Raw genomic sequence first — 20,766 nt, forward strand, 5'->3', positions numbered from 1 at the left:
AGGAAAACTCTCTGACTGCTTTGGATTACATCCTCTCTCACCTTCTCAAGAATTTTATTTTAAAAAATCATCTTCCTTTTCTCTCAAACAGCTTTAATTTTTTTTCTCTCTCCTGAATCATTCCAATCATAACATAAACATTTTAGTCTATCTTGTTCAAAAAGAAAGTCCCACTCTTTACTCCACCACAATTCAATGACTGCTCTTATATCCTCACTCTTCTCAACAGCAAAATTTCCCAAAAGTGTTGTAAGTACTTGGTGTGTCCAGGGGATTAAATAGAGCAAACATGAAGTGGGACACAGGTCAACAGAAAATATCCAAACCAAAGCATAGAGAGATAAAGACAAAAAATTATAGAAAAGAGGACTAGATGCATATGGAACCACTGAAAAGTTCTAACATACATATAAGAAATTTCCTAAGAGCATGAAAATTGGGAAGAAGCAATATATGAAGTGTGAGCAACCAAGAATTGTCTAACACTAATTAAAGACATAAAGCCACATCTGAAAGAAGCTTGTCAAACTCAAGCAGAATAACTACAAAGAAAAACACTAAGCAAATCATAGCCAAACTGCTGAAAACTAAAGACAATCTTTTAAACAGCCAGATCCCCCCAAAAAACACATTTAAAGTAGCAAGAATCAACAGACTGAAAGATACTTTCAACAGAAATGATGAATAGCAAAAAAATAATGACTTAAAAATTCTGAAGAAAAAAAAAAAAACTGGCACCAATCAAGCAATTTACTCTCAGTTTAAAAATATCTTTGCAAAATGAAAATCAAAAGAAAAAACAATTTATTACTAAAAGGGAGTTCTTCCAATAGAAGGAAAATGATACTAGAAAAAAGCATATACATGCAAAAAAAGAAGAGCCATAGAAAGGGTAAATGTGTTCTTAAGTATTAATAAATAATGACTATAAAAATAACAATGATAGGCTGTTCTTTAAAATATATAGATTTAAAATGCATGACAACAATAAAAAAGGAAGGAGTAGGGTAATGGAATTGAAGTTTCTAAGATATCTGTATTACCCAAGAAGAGAAGTAATAATTCATGTTAGACTTCAATAACTCAAAAAACTCATGTAGTAATCTCTAGGATATTCATTAAAAGCAAACTGAGGAGATAAAAAGAATAAGTAAAAACATTTGACTAAACCAAAGAAAGTAAGACATAAGAGAAAAAGTAGCATAGATCTGTGGATAAATGTAAGACAAATAGTAAGGTTTATAATTTAAACTCAAATTATATCCATTACCACGTTCAACACTCTAGTAGAAGACTATAAACACAGAAGAACTGAATGCAAAATGATAGGAAAAGATACACTATTCAAACACCAACAAAAAGAAAGGTGGCATCACTAAGCCAATATCAGGCAAAGTAGACTTAAGGCAATACGTATTACTAAAGATAAAGAAAGGCATTTCTTAATAATTAAAAAGTCCTATCAACAAGAAGATAGCATAATTCTTTTGCCTATACTGAGACAGGGTCTCATGCTGTCACCCAGGCTGGAGAACAGTGGTGTGATTATAGCTCACTGCAACCTCAAATTCCTGGGCTCAAGTGATCCTCCCACCCCAGCCACCCAAACAGCTAGAACTACAGGTGTGAGCTCCCACACACCACCAATTTTTCTCATTTTTTTTTAAAGATGGGGTCTTACTATGTTTCCCAGGCCAGTCTCCAACTCCTGGGCTCAAGCAATCCTCCCACCTCGGCCTCCCAAAGTGCTGAGAATACAGGCGTGAGCCATCTCATGTAGCCAAGATATCATAATTCTAAATCAATGGACCCAATAAGAAAGGCTGTAAACATTTAAAACAAAAAGTATACAATACTAAAAGGTGACAGACAAATCCACAGTTACATGGGAGACCAACACACCTTTGTCAATAGCTACAAGATCAAGTAGATTAAAAAAAAAAAACTATGATATATGTGAACTACACAATTAAATAACTATACTTAAATATATGTAAGCAAATTTCTCTTCCAAATAAAAACAAACTATAACACAAAACACATACCAAAATGGACCATATGTTAGGTCATAAAAGTATCAGCAAATTTTGAAATCTTTCAGAGTATATTCCCTAACCACAAAGCAATTAAGCTAGAAGTAAATATTTTTTTAATCTAGAAAATCTCCTATTGCTTAAAAATTAAGTGATATACTTCTAAATACCCATAAGTTGAACAAAGTAAATAAATCACAATAGGTATTTTTAAATATTTGGAATGAATAATAAAAATGACTTATGGGAACTCATAGGATAAAACTAAAGCAATGATTTTAAAGGAATTTATACCTTAAATGTATGTATTAGAAGTGAAGGATGAAAATCAGTATCTAAGCTTCTATTTCAAAAAGTTCAAAAGCAAGCAGCAAATAAAAACTCAAAGAAAGTAGAAGGAAGGAAATGAGTAAAAATAAAAAAAAGAATGAAATAGAAAACAAATGCAAAACAGATAAAATCAGCAAAGCCACACATCAGATTTCTGAAAAGTATTAAATCTGCTAAACCAAGGCTGATTGAGGAAAGAAAAAAGAAATCACCAATATCAGAAATGAAATAGAGGACATCATTTCAGATCCTTAATTTAAAAAATAAGATATTGTGAACAACTTTATACCAAATTTAACATTTAATACAAAATGTATAAATTCTTTGAAAAATATAACTTGTCAAAATTAACAAAATGTTGAGCAAAAAATATAAAATAGCCCTATTTCTATTAAAGAAATTGAATTTATCAAAACTCTTCACACACACACACACACACACATACACACACACAAAAAAACTATACAGCCATGTGGTTTCACTAGTGAATTCTATCAAACTTTTAAGGCACAAACAACACCAATTTTATAAAAATTATTTAAGAAAATAAAAGAAAAAGGAAATACTTCCCAACACATTTTATGAGTATTGCACGATATTAATCCCAAAACCTTATAGATATTATAAGAAAAGAGAAGTGCAGACCAACATACCTCATGAACACAGATGCAAAAATATCCTTAACAAAAGACACTGAAAACCCTACAGTGTTGCTTAACAGTAACAAAAGAAATCATTAAAGACAACCTAAGTAAGTGGAGATATGCCATGTTCATGGATTGAAAAGTTGAATACTGTTAAAATGTCACTTCTCTCCAAATTGTTCTAAAGAGATAACAATCTCAAAAATTCCAGCAGGCTGTTTTTTTTTTTTTTTTTTTTTTTTTTTTTTTAGAAATTGCAAAGCTGATTCTAAAGCACACGTGATAATGCAAGGAAATGAAAACACCAAAGCAATGTTGAAAACCAACAAAAAGGCTTGGGCATTTATACTACCCGAATTCAAAATTTACTCTACAGCTCTTTCTTGTTGATGAGAATATGGTATCAACAGAAGTACTAACAAGCAGATCAACAGAATAGAACAGGCAGTCCAGAAAAAGACCTACACTACATGGCCATTTGTTTTTGACCAAGTCATTAACAGGTAAAGGAAAGTCTTTTCAACAAATCACGGTGAAACAAAGAGATTATGCATTTTTTTTAAAAAATGACCTACATAGCATGCTATTAATTCAAAATAAATATCACATAAAAGCTAAAATTATAAAGATTTTTTAAAAAATTCAGAGCAGTGTGAAGAAGGAGGTGACAACAACCTCCAGATCAACCAAAGCCCATGAGTCACCTCATCCCTGTGACCAGTGCCCACATCCCACCACCGATGCCACCATGCCCACGAGAAAGACTGAAGGGGATAGATACTAAACGAGATAAAGCCAATGTGAAGGATAAACCACAGAGAAAATCCACAAGGTTGTCTGCTAAACCTGCTCCTCTAAAACCAGAGCCAAAGTCTAAAAAGGCCCCTGGTCAAGAAGGGAAAGAAGGTACCCAAAGGGGGTAAGGGGAATAACCTTGCAGAAAATGGAAATGCCAAAACAGAGCAGGCACTGAAAGCTGAAGGTGCCGCAGATACCAAGTGAAGTGTGTGCATTTTTGACAACTGTGTACCTCTGGTGACTGTACGGTTTGAAATACTATTTTTTATCAAGTTTTATAAAAATGCAGAATTTTGTTTTCTTTTTTTTTTTTTTAAAGCTATGCTGTTAGCACACAGAACACTTCATTGTTGTTTTTTGGGGAAGAGGCATATATCACTACTAGAATGTATCCAAAGCTGGACTGATGTAAGGAAAACACCTTTTCCCTTCTAGTTTTAAGAAACTTCCTCTTGGCTCACAGGAGGAAGGATTTCCTGACTTTGACACACATAGCCACCTTGGCACAAATGCCACATGGTATGAAAAAACAAATTCATTCTTATGTCCTCTTCTCCCTTTCCACCTTCAGCACAGACTTAACGCCTTAAGCCCAAACACCTGTTGGGACCTCAGCCCCAGTAATTGGTTACCAGTGTGTCAGGCAATCTGAACCTTCCAGTGATGCCACTGAGATGGCGCCCCTCAAAAGAGCAGCAGTTGAGGATCTTCAGATAAATTTTGCCATTTTCATTTCACTACCTGAAAGTCAGGGCTGGCTCATGAAAAGTTGTTAAACAACAGCTAAATGTGAAAGGTCAACCCTCACTCCAAACTTTCCCTGTTCTGAGCATCAAATGATGACTTCATGGGTTTTACAGTGGCTTTCTGATTTTTGGTGGTCCATCAAAGAAGGAGTCTGAAAGTTGTTGTATACTGTTAATGATTGTCTGCCCATGTCCTGCCTGAAATACCATGACTGTTTCTGGAAAGTATCTTCAAGAAAGCAGAGTACAGTTTGAAAAAAACAAACAAATTAAAAAACAGACTGTCTCACTATTTACAGGTAGACAAAGGATTCTTAGGAACATAGAAAGCAACAGCCACTTTAAAAAAACATATATTTGGAGGTTATTAAAAATTTAAAAACATCTGCTCACTAAGATAACATTAAAGGTTAACAGGCAAGCCACAAACTGGGAAAAATTATTCACAAAACATATATAACACAGGACTTACATCCAAGATACAGTAGTCCCCCTTTATCTGCAGTTTTGCTTTCCATGGTTTCAGTTACCTGCAGTCTAAAAATATTACATGGAAAACTGCAGAAATAATTCATGTTTTAAATTACACATCATTCTAAGTAGCTTGATGAAATCTCACACCATCCTGCTCCATCCTGCCTGGCAGGTAAAACATCCCTTTGTCTAGTTTATCCATGCTGTATATGCTACCTGCCCGTTGGTCAATTAGTAGGCACCCTGGTTATCAGATCAGTTATTGCATATAGCGTGTACAGGATTTGGTACTATCTGTCATTTCAGGCATCCACTGGGGGGTGCGTCTTGGAATGTGGATATGGAGGGACTACTGTATATAAAGAACACCTACAACTCGGTAATAAAGAGACAATCGATTTTCAAATGGGTAAAAGATTTGAACAGGTAGTTTTAAAAAGTAGATATATAAATGACTCACACCCAAATTATAAGGGCTCAACATTATATGTCATTGCAGAAATACAAATTATAATTAGCTATCCACTACACTCCCACCAGAAGAGCTAACTTTAAAAAGTTTGACAATATCAAATATTGATCATGATGAAGAGTAATTTAAACTCCAACACACTATTTTAGGAGTATAAAATGGTACAATGGCTTTGGAGAAAAACATAGCTGTTTATTATGAAACTTAGTGTACACCTAATGCATGATTCCACCTCTACTATTTACCCGAAATTAAAACATATATGCATAATGAAAAGACTAGTACAACAATTTTCATAACAGATTTATAATACCCTATACCTAGACTAGGTGTCCATCAACAGATGAATAATAAACTATGGGATATTCACAAAGAGGAATATCACTCAGCAAGAAAAAGCAATGAACTACTCATACAGTCGACACAGATAAATCACAACATATAATATGCTAAGTGAAAGAACCTTTACAGAGAAGTGTATGCATTGTATTATTACATTTATACCAACTTCAAGAATAATCTATGCCAAAAAATATCAGAATTATGGTTGTCTCTTGGGGGTAGATATGGGGGTTAACTTAGAAATGGCATGAGGAACCTTTCTAGGATGATGGTGATATTCCATATGTTTTGAAGATGATTACTTTTTTCAAATGAAAAAAGTAAACAAATGCTAAAATCCACAATAATATTCATGCTTAAATGGAGAAAGCATATACATGTCTGCAGATTATTACTTTGAAATGCATCAAAAAGTAAGGTGGACTGATGGAGGCATGGAGAGGCAGATATGTGATGAATTATAATAAAATAAAATGTTAACAGTAAACTCTAAGTAGTGGATGTACATGCGATAACTAAAACTATTTAAAATTGAAATAACTGAGCTGTTAATGGCTTGGAGATGCTCCCCCACTTCTCCAGAGAACTGCCTTTGGCTAACTGGCACCATCTTGCCCAGAAAGCTTCATGCCTTACTACTTCTACCCTAGAGAGGTTCTCAGTCAATGACTAATTATTAATCATTGAGATACAAAAGACCAGCTTCCTTAATTCCGGAGGAGGGCAACTTTGTGGTATGATTTATGCTCCAAAACTGTCACCCATATCTTCTTATGCGTTTTTCCCCAAATACTTACCTCCAAATGACATCTTATATACCTGTTTGTCTATCAGTTTCCCTACTAGAATATAAGCTCCAGGAGGGAATAGAAGATGCCTGTTTACTTCATTGCTACAGCCCTGTAAATGGAAAATAATACTTGATACACAGGAGGTGCTAAATATTTACTGAATTTATCAATTACATATATTTTGTTTGTATACCACTGTCCATATCAAATCCCTTATAAAGAAATCTGGTCTTGGCCAAGCGCGGTGGCTTATACCTGTAATCTCAACACTTCGGGAGGTAGAGGCAGGCAGGTCACTTGAGGTCAGCAGTTCGAGACCAGCCTCGCCAATGTGGTGAAACCCTGTCTCTACTAAAAAATACAAAAAAGTTAGCCGGGCATGCTGGCATGCGCCTGTAGTCCCAGCTACTTGGAAGTGTGAAGCAGGAGAATCGCTTGAACCAGGATGGCAAAGGGTGCAGTGAGCTGAGATCGTGTCACAGCACTCCAGCCTGGGCAACAGAGGGAGACTCCATCTCGAAAAAAAAAGAAGAGAGAAAGAAAAGAAAAGAAAACCTGGTCTTATTAATCTTTTTAACCACAACGCCTAGTTCATGGTAGGCTCTCAACATTTCTTGAATGAGTAAATAAATTAAGCAAAGACACGATTCATCAGATTTACTGACTTAGTAAAGAAGGGGCATAACAAAAGTAAGTTTCGTTGCGTGAGAAATGATTTTAAATCAACCAGAACAATGAGGACTACCTAGAGTGAATGTGTACCAGGGAATCAAGAAAAGGCATGAAAATTGTAGGAATAGTTCAAAACTATCTGAGGGAAAACCAAGAATATTCTAGGCTTACTTAGAACTTCTAACTCAAACTCTGATTATTTACACCCAGTTGTTCAAAGTTTTGAAAGGAAAAAAATGAGCGCAGATTATCATTATCATAAAAACAGCAATTTATTACTTAAAATTTACTAAGAGTCAAAAAAAGACCAGGAGAACATACTTAAGTTGATTTAGGTAAAATATTTTGATGGGTGGCATAAATTATAGTGATGGCTACTTTTTGAAGAGGTGGAGGGTTTTTTTTTTTTTGCTATTCTAAAACATTTTTTAATTACTTCAATATATAGAGAAGTAAAACATAAAGCTACTCATCTCATAGTTACATTTTGATTAAATGATTTTCCTCAAGCTAACATACCAATAGAAAACTGATCATAATAAAATATTAATATAGAAACTCCACAAATTGAAGCTAAGTGGGAGAAGGCAGTTTGGTCTAATTGACACTAACGTAAATCTAAATTTCACCCTACTTTTCCAAATTTTGTATCCAAATTTTAAAATGTTCTCTCTCAGGAGGAATCATCAGATACATTCCTGGCAGGTGAAATATCTGGACAGGAAAATAACAAGCCATTCACAGGCCCCCACTCATTTCTAATTTTCTTACACTTAGCTGATTTGAACATTATGTTATCTACATGGTCCCTAAGCTTTTATGTTTGTGACACCCATTCTAAACCATTCAGGAGAAGTAATGACTTCTTAATGGTCCACCAAGGCCGGAGACTCAATAACCTATTTCAATGTCTTCTTCTGCTATATTAATAGGCAATCAATTTTCATTTTCAATGTTCATCCCTCCTGTATATTTAAAGCCCTTTTCTTATCCTGTTGTTTAAAAAAAGTAAAACATCCCATGCATAAAAATATTTATGTAATTAATAATGTAATCAAATTAACTATTAAGTACTTCTGTACTATTTTGATAATCATGACATCCTGTTAATATTTCCATTCTAATGCCAGCTTTTTATTTTAACTTATTATTGTAGATTCAAGGGGACATGTACAGATTTGTTTTCTTGGTAAAATGCATGTGACAGGGTTTGACGTACAGATTTTGTCACTCAGGTAATAAACACAGTATCCAATAGGTAATTTTTTGATCCTCACCTTCCACACCCCTCCATCCTCAAGTAGGCCCTGGTGTGTGTTCTTCCTTTCTTTGTGTCCATGTGTGCTCAGTGTTTAGCTCCCACTTGTGAGAACATAAAGTAATTGTTTTCTGTTCCTGCATTAGTGTGCTTAGGATAATGGCCTCCAGCTCCACCGTCCATGTTGCTGCAAAGGACACGATCTCATTCTTTTATGCCTGCATAGTATTACATGGTGCATAGATACATTTTCTTTATCCAGTCTACCGCTGATGAGCATTTAGGTTGATTCCATGATGTTGCTATTGTGAACAGAGCTATGATGAACATCCAAGCACATGTGTTTTTGGTAGAACAATTTACATTGCTTTGGGCATATACCAGGGATGTCCAATCTTTTGGCTTTCTCGGGCCACAGTGGAAGAAGAATTATCTTAGGCCACACATAAAACACACTAATGCTAATAATAGTTGATTAGCTTAAAAAAAAGTTACAAAAAAAATCTCAAAATGTTTTAAGAAAGCTTACAAATTTGTGTTATCTAAGTGTCTAATAATTTGTTTTATGAATTTGGGTGCCCCTGTGTTGGGTGCACATACATTTAAAATAGGTCTTCCTGTTGAACTGAATCCTTTGCCATTATGTAATGCCTTTTTGTCTCTTTTGACCATTGTTGGTTTAAAGTCTGTGTATTAGGCTGTTCTTGCACTACTATAAATACCTGAGTCTAGGTAATTTATAAGAAAAGAGGTTTAATTGGCTTGCAGTTCTACAGGCTGTACAGGAAGCACAGCTCCACCACCTGCTTCTGGGGAGGCCTCAGGAAGCTTTTACTCATGGCAGGTGAAGCAGGAGCAGCCACATGAAGTGGCCAGAGCAGGAGTGAGAGACAGCGTGTGTTGGGGGGAGGTGCCACATACTTTCAAATGACCAGATCTCTCAAGAGCTGACTCACTACCGTAAAGGTAGCACCAAGACATGAGGGATCTGCTCCCACGACCCAAATACCTCCCACAAGGCCCTGCCGCACCTCCAGCATTGGGGATTACAATTTAACATGAAATTTGGGCAGGGACAAATATCCAAACTATATGAGCCTGTTTTGTCTGAAATTAGAATAGGAACCCCTGCTTTTTTCTGTTTTCCATTTGCTTGATGGATTTTTCTCCATCCCTTTACTTTGACCCTATGTGTGTTGATATTGATATATGTGGATTTGATCCTGTCATCTTGTTATTAGCTGGTTATGATGCAGACTTGACTGTATAGCTGCTTTACAGTGTCAACTGTCTATGTACTTAAGTGTGTTTTTTGTGGTGGCCAGTAATGGTCTTTCTTTTCCATATTTAGCCCTCCCTTGAGGACCTCTTGTAAGGCAGGTCCAATGGTAATGAATTCCCTTGGCAATTGCTTATCTGCAAAGGATCTTATTTCTCCTTCACTTATGAAGCTTAGTTTGGCTACATAGGAAATTTTTGGTTAGAATTTCTTTTCTTTAAGAATGCTGAATATAGGCCCCCAATCTGTTCTTGCTTGTAGAACTTCTGCTGAAAGGTCTGCTGTTAACCAGGGTTCCCTTTTTAAGTGGCCCACCCCTTCTTTCTAGCTGCCTTTAACATTTTTTTCTTTCAGTTCAACCTTGGAGAATCTGATGATTATGTGTCTCGGGGATATTCATCTCACAAGGATTTTCTGCATTTCCTGATTTGAATGTTGCCTTCTCTAGTGAGGTTGGGGGAATTTTCGTGGATGACATTCTCAAATATGTTGTCCAAGTTGCTTGCTTTCTCTCCCTCTTTTTCAGGGATGCCAGTGAGTCATAAATTTGATCTCTTTACACAACCCCATATTTCTCAGAGATTCTGTTCATTCTTCTTTATTGTTTTTTCTTTATTTTTGTCTGACTATTTCAGAGAACTGGTCTTCGAGCTCTGAGTTTCGTTCCTCAGCTTGGTCAATTCTGCTGTTCATATTTGCAATTATATTATGAAATTATTGAAGTGAGTTTTTCAGCTCTATGCAATCACTCTGGATCTTAAAATGGCCATTTCATCTTTCAGTTCCTGTTTCATTTTACGGTATTCCTTATATTCCTGGTATTGGGTTTTGACTTTCTCCTGAATCTCAATGATCTTCATTCCTAACCATGTTCTGAATTCTCTGTCATCTCAGCCTGTTTGCCAGCTTTTTAAAAAATATCTTTCTCTATATCTACTTCCTGCTTAAATGGTTTGATATTACTTTTATTCTCATTTTTGGTTTTGTGGTGGATTGGCTTATTCTTATTTCTGACCTGGTTTCCAGTCTGAGAAACAAGTTTCTTGACATTAGAACTATGCCAAATAAATAAGTTATACCATTAAAATGCTTTAATAGTTTAAAGATTGAAGAAAATGTTTCAAATGGTAAGAAAATTAAAAATAATGTAAAGTAATATATTAAGATATTGTCTGAAAGTCTCTAATTATAAAAATAGGACCACAAACTGATCCAAATGATGAACTAAGTATTACCTTTCCAGTCAATCCGTACAATCTCCTTTTATGATTTTCTCCACAATAATTTGGATATGACCTTCAAAGTCCTTTTGAATACAAATCTATTCATAGAATTATAAAAAGTAAGCTACATGTATTTAAAGCAAATGCTATCCATTTTCTAGCATTTGTCAACATAGAGCTTCTCCTCTGAGAAATTTCTGCAGGACAATACAACACACACACACACACACACACACACACACACACTAATGCATTTAATAAACACTTCTAATAACTTTTTAAACATTACAGATAAGATGCAGGGTTAATAATGCACACGATGAAAACATTGGTGGTGCACAGCTATAGTCCCAGCTACTCAGGAAGCTGAGAGGCAGGAGAACTGCTTGAGCCCACAAGTTCAAAGTTACAGTGAACTATGATCACACCACTGCACGCCAGCCTGGGTGACAGAAAGATAGTGAGACTCTGTCCTTTTTTTCCTCTTAAAAAAAAAAAAAAAAAAAAAAAAGAGGCTAGGTGTGGTGGTTCACACCTGTAATCCCAGCACTTTGGGAGGCTGAGGCGGGCAGATCACCTGAGGTCAGGGTTTGAAACCAGCCTGGCCAACATGGTGAAACCCCGTCTATACTAAAAATACAAAAAAATTAGCCAGACGTGGTGGTGCACACCTGTAATGACAGCTACTTGGGAGGCTGAGGCAGGAGAATCACTTGAAACTGGGAGGCAGAGGTTGCAGTGAACCCAGATCATGCCACTGCACTCCAGCCTGGGCAACAAGAGTGGAACTCCATCTCAAAAAAAAAAAAAAAAAGAAAAAGAAAAGAAAATTTAGTGAATATCTGCTGAAAGCATGAGAGGCTCTAAAAAATACAATCACAAATAATCTCAAAAAAAAAAAAAACGAAGAGAGAAATAGAGAAGAATGGAAGAACTCAAAAGAGTATGTATTTAACCATACTGGGAGAAGTAAACAACCAATGACAAATGCAATAGTGTTGTTAAAAGAAAAACTTCAGCCAAATTAAATTTAAATGAGTTTAATTGAGCAATGAACAATTCACAAATCAGGCAGCCCCCATCACACCAGATTCAGGGAGACTCCAAGTATGCTTCGTGGTCAGAACAAATTTATAGACAAAAAAAAGGGAAGTGACGGACAGAAATCGACAGTGAGGTACAGAAACAGCTGCACTGGTTACAGGTTGGCATTTGCCTTATTTGAACACACTTTGAACACGCAGCAGTCTATGAGTGATTGAAACATGGCTGCTGGGATTTGCCAAGACTTAGCTATTGCTACAGGCGCGTACTCCTAAGTGAGGTTTTTAATCTTGTCTGCCTGTTAAGCTAGGTTACAGTTTGTCCACAAGGACTCAAATATAGAAGTACTGAGTCCTTCTCAGGCCATATTTAGTTTGCTTTAACAGTGTGAATGATGAGAATACTAGACAGAAACATAAATCTAGCATGAATTTGAGGCTTTTGGAAAAGGTAAAAACTTTGTTTCAAAAAAAGTTATATACAGTAATAGCATCAAGCCAATACAAGAAAGACAAATCATTTGTCCACCATCTGGAAACTGCATGTTTTTTCCTCTGTGAAAGGCATGCTGAAGGACTAATAATTATCAAGAAAGGCCTTCTTTAAGTGTTGACTGAGATAAATTGCTAGATGCCTCGGATATATTCTAGGACATAACTTTGAAGTTCTTATAATTACAGCAATGCTATCACTGTTCATTGTGGTCTTGAACTCCTGGCTCAAAGGATCCTTCCATCTCAGCCTCAGAGTAGCTAGGACTACCGGCGCACACCACTATGCCCAGCTGATAACCTTTGATAATTTCCCTAAAAGCGAAATTTTGAACTGCATTGAAGAGCTTCAAATTATGCAATCTCCTTCAAGACTGGAGGGCAAAGGAAGGAAATGGGACAATTAATAAAGAAGTCTTGAGAAAGGGAAGTAACTGATGATGGGTTCCACAGTCAGCCTCGTATGTAGTACAAGCACTGCTTAAATTATGAATCCTCATTTTTGCAATACTTATTATCAGGTCATGTACTGCTTTCTCTTTCCACCCCTTCAAAGCTCTTTCATATGGCACTTAAACTGCCCAGGCCATCTGGTGGCCAATACTGGGAGCTAGCTGACCCAGTGTTTCTTTACCTCAACACCCTCCATCAACCTTGTTCCCCCTTAGACTAAATTGCCTAACTTCTGAATTTCAACTAAGTCAAGTATTTTATAAAGTATTTTATCAAATATTTCCAGACAGATTTACAACTGAGTTCTCAATCCACCCCTGATTCTGGATCCTTACATTATGAGCTAAGAATTAGTATGTCCCTTGTTTGTCCACTCCAAACCAACTACAACTGTCAACATTATCTAAGCCACTGCAGGCTGGCCTTCCCAGGAAACAATGTGAGCCAGCCAGACAAGATAACAGGATTTATAAAAGGTCTTGAAAAAAAACGGCTTTATTACTCTACAATGCATGCAAACTGTAAAAGAAAGAAAAAAATCCAAAGAAAATGGAAACATGACGGATTTATCTAAAAGAATGATGTAATAATGAAATAAGTGATCACTGTTTCATCTTTCTTCAGTTTTCTTATTGCTTTGCCCAAAGCATTGCATCATCTTTCAAGAAGATATAAAAGAAAGACACATCAGCTTCGTAGCCTTTGTTAAAGCTCTTAATTTAACAAGTTAATGACACAAGAATTTTCATTTTCTACCCAAAATGTCAAAGAGAAGAATATTTCCAGAGGAAGATGTATCACAATTATTTTATCAGAAGAAGAATGCAAAAAGACGATGGCAGTACTCCAGACTCTATTGATAAAGGTGAAATTAATCATCTAAGGGAAATCTCAGACTATGCGCCTTCAGATGACCAACACCCTAGATTAATTTTCTCAAACCCAAGAACTGGTAAGTGAATCCTAGGAATACAAGGTTGGTTCAGCATATGAAAATCAATGTAATATACCAAATTAGTAAGACAAAAACTTTAATAATTACCTCCATAGACACACAAAAAGCATCTGACAAAAGGCAACACCCTTTCTTGATTAAAAAAGAAATACTCAACATACTAGAAATAGAAAGAAACATCCTCAGTCTGATAAATGGCATCTATAAAAAGCCTGTGGCTAAGATCATGCTTAATTCTGAAAGACTGAACACTTTCCTCCTAAGTCGGACAAGACAAGAACATCCATTTAACTAGCCTGGCAAACATGGCAAAACCCCATCTCTACTAAAAATACAAAAAAAAAAAAAATGAGCCAGGTGTGGTTGTGCATACCTGTAATCCCAGATACTCAGGAGGCTGCGGCAGGAGAATCGCTTGAACCCAGGAACCCAGGAGGCAGAGGTTGCAGTGAGCTGAGAATGCGCCACTGCACTCCAGCCTGGGTGGCAGAGTAAGACTCTGTCTCAAAAAAAAAAATCTACTTACCACTTCTATACACCATTGTTCTTGAAGTTCTATCCAGGGCAATTAGGCAGAAAAAGAAATAAAAGGCATCCAAATTGGAAAGGAAGAAATAATAACTCAGTCTGTATTCACAAATGACATGACCTCATATGTAAAGAATATACCAAAAAACTATTAGAGCTAATAAATGAATTCAGCAAATTGGCAGGACACAAGATACACATTAAAAAATCAGCTGTATTTTTTTTTTCTTTTGAGACAGGCTCTCACTCATCCAGGCTGCAGTGCGTGGCATGAGCATGGCTCACTGATGCCTTAAACTCCTGGGCTCAAATAATCCTCTTGTCTCAGCTTCCACAGCAGCTGGGACTACAGGCACATGCCAACACACCTAATTTTTTTTTAATTTTTCTTTTGTAGAGATGGGGTCTTGCTATGTTGACCAGGCTGGTTTCAAACTCCTGGCCTCAAACAATCCTCCTGCCTCAGCCTCCCAAATTCCTGGGATTACAGGCATAAGCCACCATGTCTGGCCTAAAAAATTAGTTGTATTTCTTTACACTATCAATGAACAATCCAAAAATGAAATTAAAAAATACATTTACAATAACATCAAAAAGAATAAAAAAATTGTTATTAACAAAAGTATAAAACTTGTACACTGAAAATTATAAAACATCACTGAAAGAAACTAAGGAAGACCTAATTAAATGGGAAGACATCCATGTCCATGGATTGGAAGACTTAATGGTAAGACGGCAATAGTCTCCAAATTCCAAATTGATCTATAGATTCAACAAAATACTTAACAAACTCCCAGCTACCTTCTTTTCAGAAATCGAGAAACTGATCTAAAAACTATGTGGAAATGCAACAGACCATGAATAGCCAAAACTTAAAAAGCAAGAATAAAATCAAACAAAGTCGACAGAGGTTCCCCAAAGGTGACCACATCCTAACTTCTGGAATTTGTGAATGTCACCTTACATGGCAAAGGGACTCTGAAGATGTGATTAAGTTGAGGACCTTAAAATAGGGAGATTTTCCTGAATTTTACCCAGGCAGACCCAATGTAGTCACAAATGTCATTTAAAAATGGAAAAGGGCAGTAGAAGCATCAGAAGAGGAGATGTGATGACCAAAGTAGACATCAGAGCAATGTGGCCACAAGCCAAGGAATGCAGATGGCTTCCAGAAGCTGGAAAAGGTAAAAAACAGATTCTCTCCCAGTCTCCCGACGGAACAGAGGTATGCCAAAACATTGGTTTTTGCCCCATTAAAAACTCATTTCAAACTTTGACTGCCAGAACTGTAAGAAGTATTAAATAATACATTTGTGTTGTTTTAAGCCACTAAATTTATGGAAATTTGTTACAGCAGCAATAGGAAACAAATTATAATAGTAGCCAATATGTATAACATAGTTACATATGTCATATGATATAGAAGCATAAAACAATGTCTCAAGTGTCTATAAAAGCATGAAGAGTTGTCACACTATTAATGTGGTGGTCCAAATGCTGTGTTGCTATTTAACAATCATTTACTGTATTATATGTATCTTTTTGTATGTAAGAGCAAAGTTCTCAGTTCTCAGTAAAAACACCTGAATTTTTTATTCGGCACTAAAATGACTACACTTTTTCTTACAGTAAGTTATTCCATATCACTTAACAAATCAGTGAAACAAAAAATACTGGACTAACAGTATATTCAATATGACAAAAAGACACTTTATACATTAATCAAAAATTTATACCATATCTAAAGAGTTCAGAGGACAGCAGAATCTCACAACATATCACGTAAGAACTATTACACTGGGATGGGCCATAGCTATGCAAGGGATTCAGAAACATAAATCTTATACTCAATCTCGTCTATGCAACCCTAAAGGTTTCCAGTTAGATTGCTATAGAGAAAGATAAGCACATACAGTCATCCTTGGGTATCTGCTGGGGATTCATTTTAAGACACCCCCACACTTGCCCCATACACCCACCCTATAGATACCAAAATCTGCAGATGCTTAAGTCCATTATGTAAAATGATATAGTATTTGCATATAACCTATGCACATCCTCCTATATACCTTAAATCATCTCTAGATTCTTATAACACCTAATAATGTAAATGCTATGTAAATACTTATCTATATTTGTATTATTTATCTACTTATTTTTAATATTTTTGATCCATGGCTGGCAGACACAGAACCCCACACACAAAGGGTCAAACCTGGCATGAAACAACACAAGAAAACATGCGTAAAACTCCCCTCCACCACTCCATCCACCCAGACATTAAGAAGTGGTTTCAATAAATGAGACGAAAATGAAGGCTTTAGGGTCCTAGTCAGTCTCCTCTGGTCTTTAATTCCTCTCTCTCTCAACTGGAATCCTTGATTCATCATTTCATTTGTCTTTGCTCTAGATTCTTATAACCATAATACAATGTATATGTTATGTAAATACTTATACTATATTTATTTGTATTATCTACTTAGTTTTTTTGTTTTTTGTTTTTTGTTTTTTGAGACAGAGTCTGACTCTGTCGCCCAGGCTGGAGTGCAGTGGCGTGATCTCGGCTCACTGCAAGCTCTGCCTCCGGTTCATGCCATCCTCCTGCCTCAGCCTCCCAAGTAGCTGGGACTACAGGCACCTGCCACCACGCCCGGCTAATTTTTTTTGTATTTTTAGTAGAGATGGGGTTTCACCATGTTAGCCAGGATGGTCTTGATCTCCTGACCTCGTGATCCGCCCGCCTTGGCCTCCCAAAGTGCTGGGATTACAGGCGTGAGCCACCGCGCCCAGTCTATCTACTTAGTTTTAATACTTTTGATCCATGGCTGGCAGACACAGAACCCACACACGCAGAGGGTCAAACTTGGCATGCAACAGCACAAGAAAACATGCATAAAACATGCATAAAATTCATCATTTCATTTGTTTTTTTAATATTATTTTGTATTTACTAATTTTTCCCACAAGAAATTTATCTGTCATTTCAATCACTCTCCCACCAAACCCCCAAACTCCCTTGCCCCTTTGCTCTCTGATTCCACATAAAATACAAAGCAAAATTCAAGCTGATTCCAACTATAACAAGGCTGCTGAGCACTGCTAAAGAAAGTCATATTAGTTAGTGATATACCAAATATGTCAGAAATCTATGCTTGCAAATCTCAGCTGACTCTTTTTACTTCTTAGCAATCTATTGCTTTTTTAGTCAGTTCCCTGTGAACATTCTCTGACCTCATTTCTTTGCATCACTCTCAACCCATATTTTCAGCTTCTATAACACCAAGAAAAATACATGCCATAAACATTATCAGAAAGAACTCTGTCAACTACCCACCAACAAACCTACAGACCCAAGCCCATTAATGCACACCCTCTCCTCCTATTAAAATAGACATATTACTTTTTCTCTCTGAGGTCAAATTATCTACCTTTGCTCTGTATCCCACTCCCACTCATTCACCCAGGAACCTCTTATATTTTGACTGCTGTATTTTGAAACTCATCCTTTAATAGCTATTTCTATCAGCATTTCAAGATGCTCCCATCTTTAAAAAATAAAAATCATGGTAGGGCACAGTGACTCACACCTGTAATTCCAGCACTTTGTGGGGCAAAGGTGGGAAGACCACTCGAGCTAGGAGTTCAAGACCAGCCTGGGCAACAAAGGGAGACCTGATCTCTACAGAAAGTTAAAAAAAAAAAAAACATTAGCCAGCAATGATGGTACATGCCTGTAGTCCCAGTTACTTGGGAGGCTGAGGTGGGGGATCGCTTATGCCTGAGGTCAAGGTTGCAGTGAGCTGTGTTCGTGTCACTGCACTCCAGGCTGGGTGACAGAATGAGATTCTTTCAATAATTAGTTAATTAATTCCTTTTTCAATGTCCTCTCCTCCTAGTTCATCCATTGCCTTTGCTGTCATCTATTATCTGGATAACCAAATTTCACTCCAGGCCTCCCTTATGAACAACTCTCCTCTGGTATTTTCTAGCCCAGTAAATTAGTATCATCGCTAAGTTGCTCAACCATCCTTTATTAGTTTTTACTCACCACACTTCTCTAACCAAAAAGCATGCCTTGGCTGGGTGCAGTGGCTCACGCCTGTAATCCCAGCACTTTGGGAGGCTGAGACAGGCGGATCACGAGGTCAGGAGTTCAAGAGCAGACCAGACTGACCAAGATGGTGAAACCCCGTCTACTAAAAGTACAAAAAAAATTAGCCAGGTGTGGCAGTGCACACCTGCAGTCCCAGCTACTCAGGAGGCTGAGGCAGAAGAATCACTTGAACCCAGGAGGCAGAGGTTGCAGTGAGCCAAGATTGTGCCACTGCACTCCAGCCTGGGCGACAGAGTGAAACTCCGTCTCAAAAAAAAAAGTATGCCTTTTTGATTCTGTGAGATTTGCAGGAATGGCTTTTCTCTAGATAGCTGGATTAGCTCCATCAATGACCACAGCCATTATCTAATAAAATATTTTAAAGTTATATTACAGAATTCTTTTGTCACCAGTTCAGTAAACGGGCAAATGAAGAAGAGTACATAGAACTACCACTACTACTTCCTGCATCATTCGCCTTCCCTTGGTTTCTCCAGGCACATAATGAACAGGTTTAGCATGCCTGTGAAGTTAAAATTAAATTGTTATTTTAAAGGATTAAGTCCAGGCACTAAGCATTCTTATAAATAACATCAAGAAACAACCAAAACACACTAACACAGCAAAAAAACTTATTTTAGAAACATGTTAGTGAAAATTCTTCGCAAATTATATCGTTTGCACTTAGCGACACTTCTCTACTGCGTGAATACAGATGGCAACACCACATCAAATCTTTTTCTAATACTAATCTATAAATTTTAAAAACAAAATGTCTTCTGATCTTCTATCTATTCAGTGTTTACTGAGAACAAACTAAGTATAAGGCCCGCAGCAGGTACTGCAGGTAATTTTTTAAAAGGTTAACAAGCAGTTCTGCCTAAAAGAAGCATCAGTCTGTTAATGAGAACTAAAGAGAAGTGAGCCCAAGTAAAGTTCAAACTAGAAGGTGCTAGGTATCACAAGAGAAAGATAAAGTGTAAAGGAAATTTATAAGAGAGAGGGGGTTATTTAGAGGTTTAAGTAAACATATTCGTTAAGTACTTACTATACGCTTTTGCATAAGTAAAATAATTTTCACATCCCAGAAATAAAGTCCAAGGGGAACTTTATACAAAATCTTTGGCTCCTTTTCTCCAACCTGAATGAAAGTAGAACACTAATCTTGCTTCTTTTGGTCGCTAATGCTCAGTTACTGGGCATGCTGAAAAACTGCAGCTAGTACTGGTTTGTCTTCTGAAAGTTTCAAAGCCATACCTGAGTGCTGATTTTGAAAATCTGGGGCATCTAAATTCATACTCAGTGAGAATCATCTTACTATTTTTGCCCTAATTGTATACCACTAAAAAAAAATTGCTTCCCTTCTTTATTCTCTTCCAAATTCCTGATTTGCCTACTTTTGGCTATAACCCAAAGCAACTGTTACCATCCCTTAATGCATGATCTCACTGTACATCAACTGCTTTTAAACTTCATAAACTTCATACACCATTCTTACATGAATACCATTACTAATCCCAACAAACTATCAGAGAAAACCTCACTATAGTGTGAGCAAAGCTTAAGTGAAGAAAACCTACAAAAAACGTAATTAGAGCAAGAAAGTCCATCTTGGCCAGGCACAGTGGCTCACGCCTGTAATCCCAGCACTTTGGGAGGCCGAGGTGAGCAGATCACTTAAGGCCAGGTGTTCAAGACCAGCCTGGTAAACATGGTGAAACCCCATCTCTACTAAAAATACAAAAAAAAAAAAAAAAAAGTTAGCCAGGTGTGGTAATGCACGCCTGTAACCCCAGCTACTCAGCAGGCTGAGGCAGAAGAATCACTTGAATCTAGGAGGCAGAGGTTGCAGTGAGCTGAGATTGCACCACTGCACTCCAGCCTGGGTGACAGAGCAAGACTATGTCTCAAAATAAAAGTCAGTCAGTCTAGTCTAAGACATCTTGAAAACAGAGTAATCTGATTTCCCAGATATCTGTCCCTTATCTTGCAATAAAAATTATTACTCTCACCAAGCAAAAATATCACAGGTAAATCAAAAAGATCATGTTTAGCAGAAACTTACTACACTGAATATGGAATATATTAATCTTCTAACATGACTTTTTAATCATGTTACTTCTCGAATTTCTACAAAGTC

General features: G+C 36.7%; 1 protein-coding gene across 6 annotated transcripts in view; it reads right to left on the bottom strand.

Annotated features, from left to right (window-relative positions):
- TANC2 (tetratricopeptide repeat, ankyrin repeat and coiled-coil containing 2) overlaps window positions 1–20,766 on the bottom strand; it is a 486,082-nt gene that overhangs the window by 432,595 nt on the left and 32,721 nt on the right. The gene's annotated exons all lie outside the window — the stretch shown is intronic.

The sequence above is a fragment of the Hylobates moloch genome, unplaced genomic scaffold (genome assembly GCF_009828535.3).
Source record: "Hylobates moloch isolate HMO894 unplaced genomic scaffold, HMol_V3 SCAFFOLD_19, whole genome shotgun sequence".
Lineage (NCBI taxonomy): Eukaryota > Metazoa > Chordata > Mammalia > Primates > Hylobatidae > Hylobates > Hylobates moloch.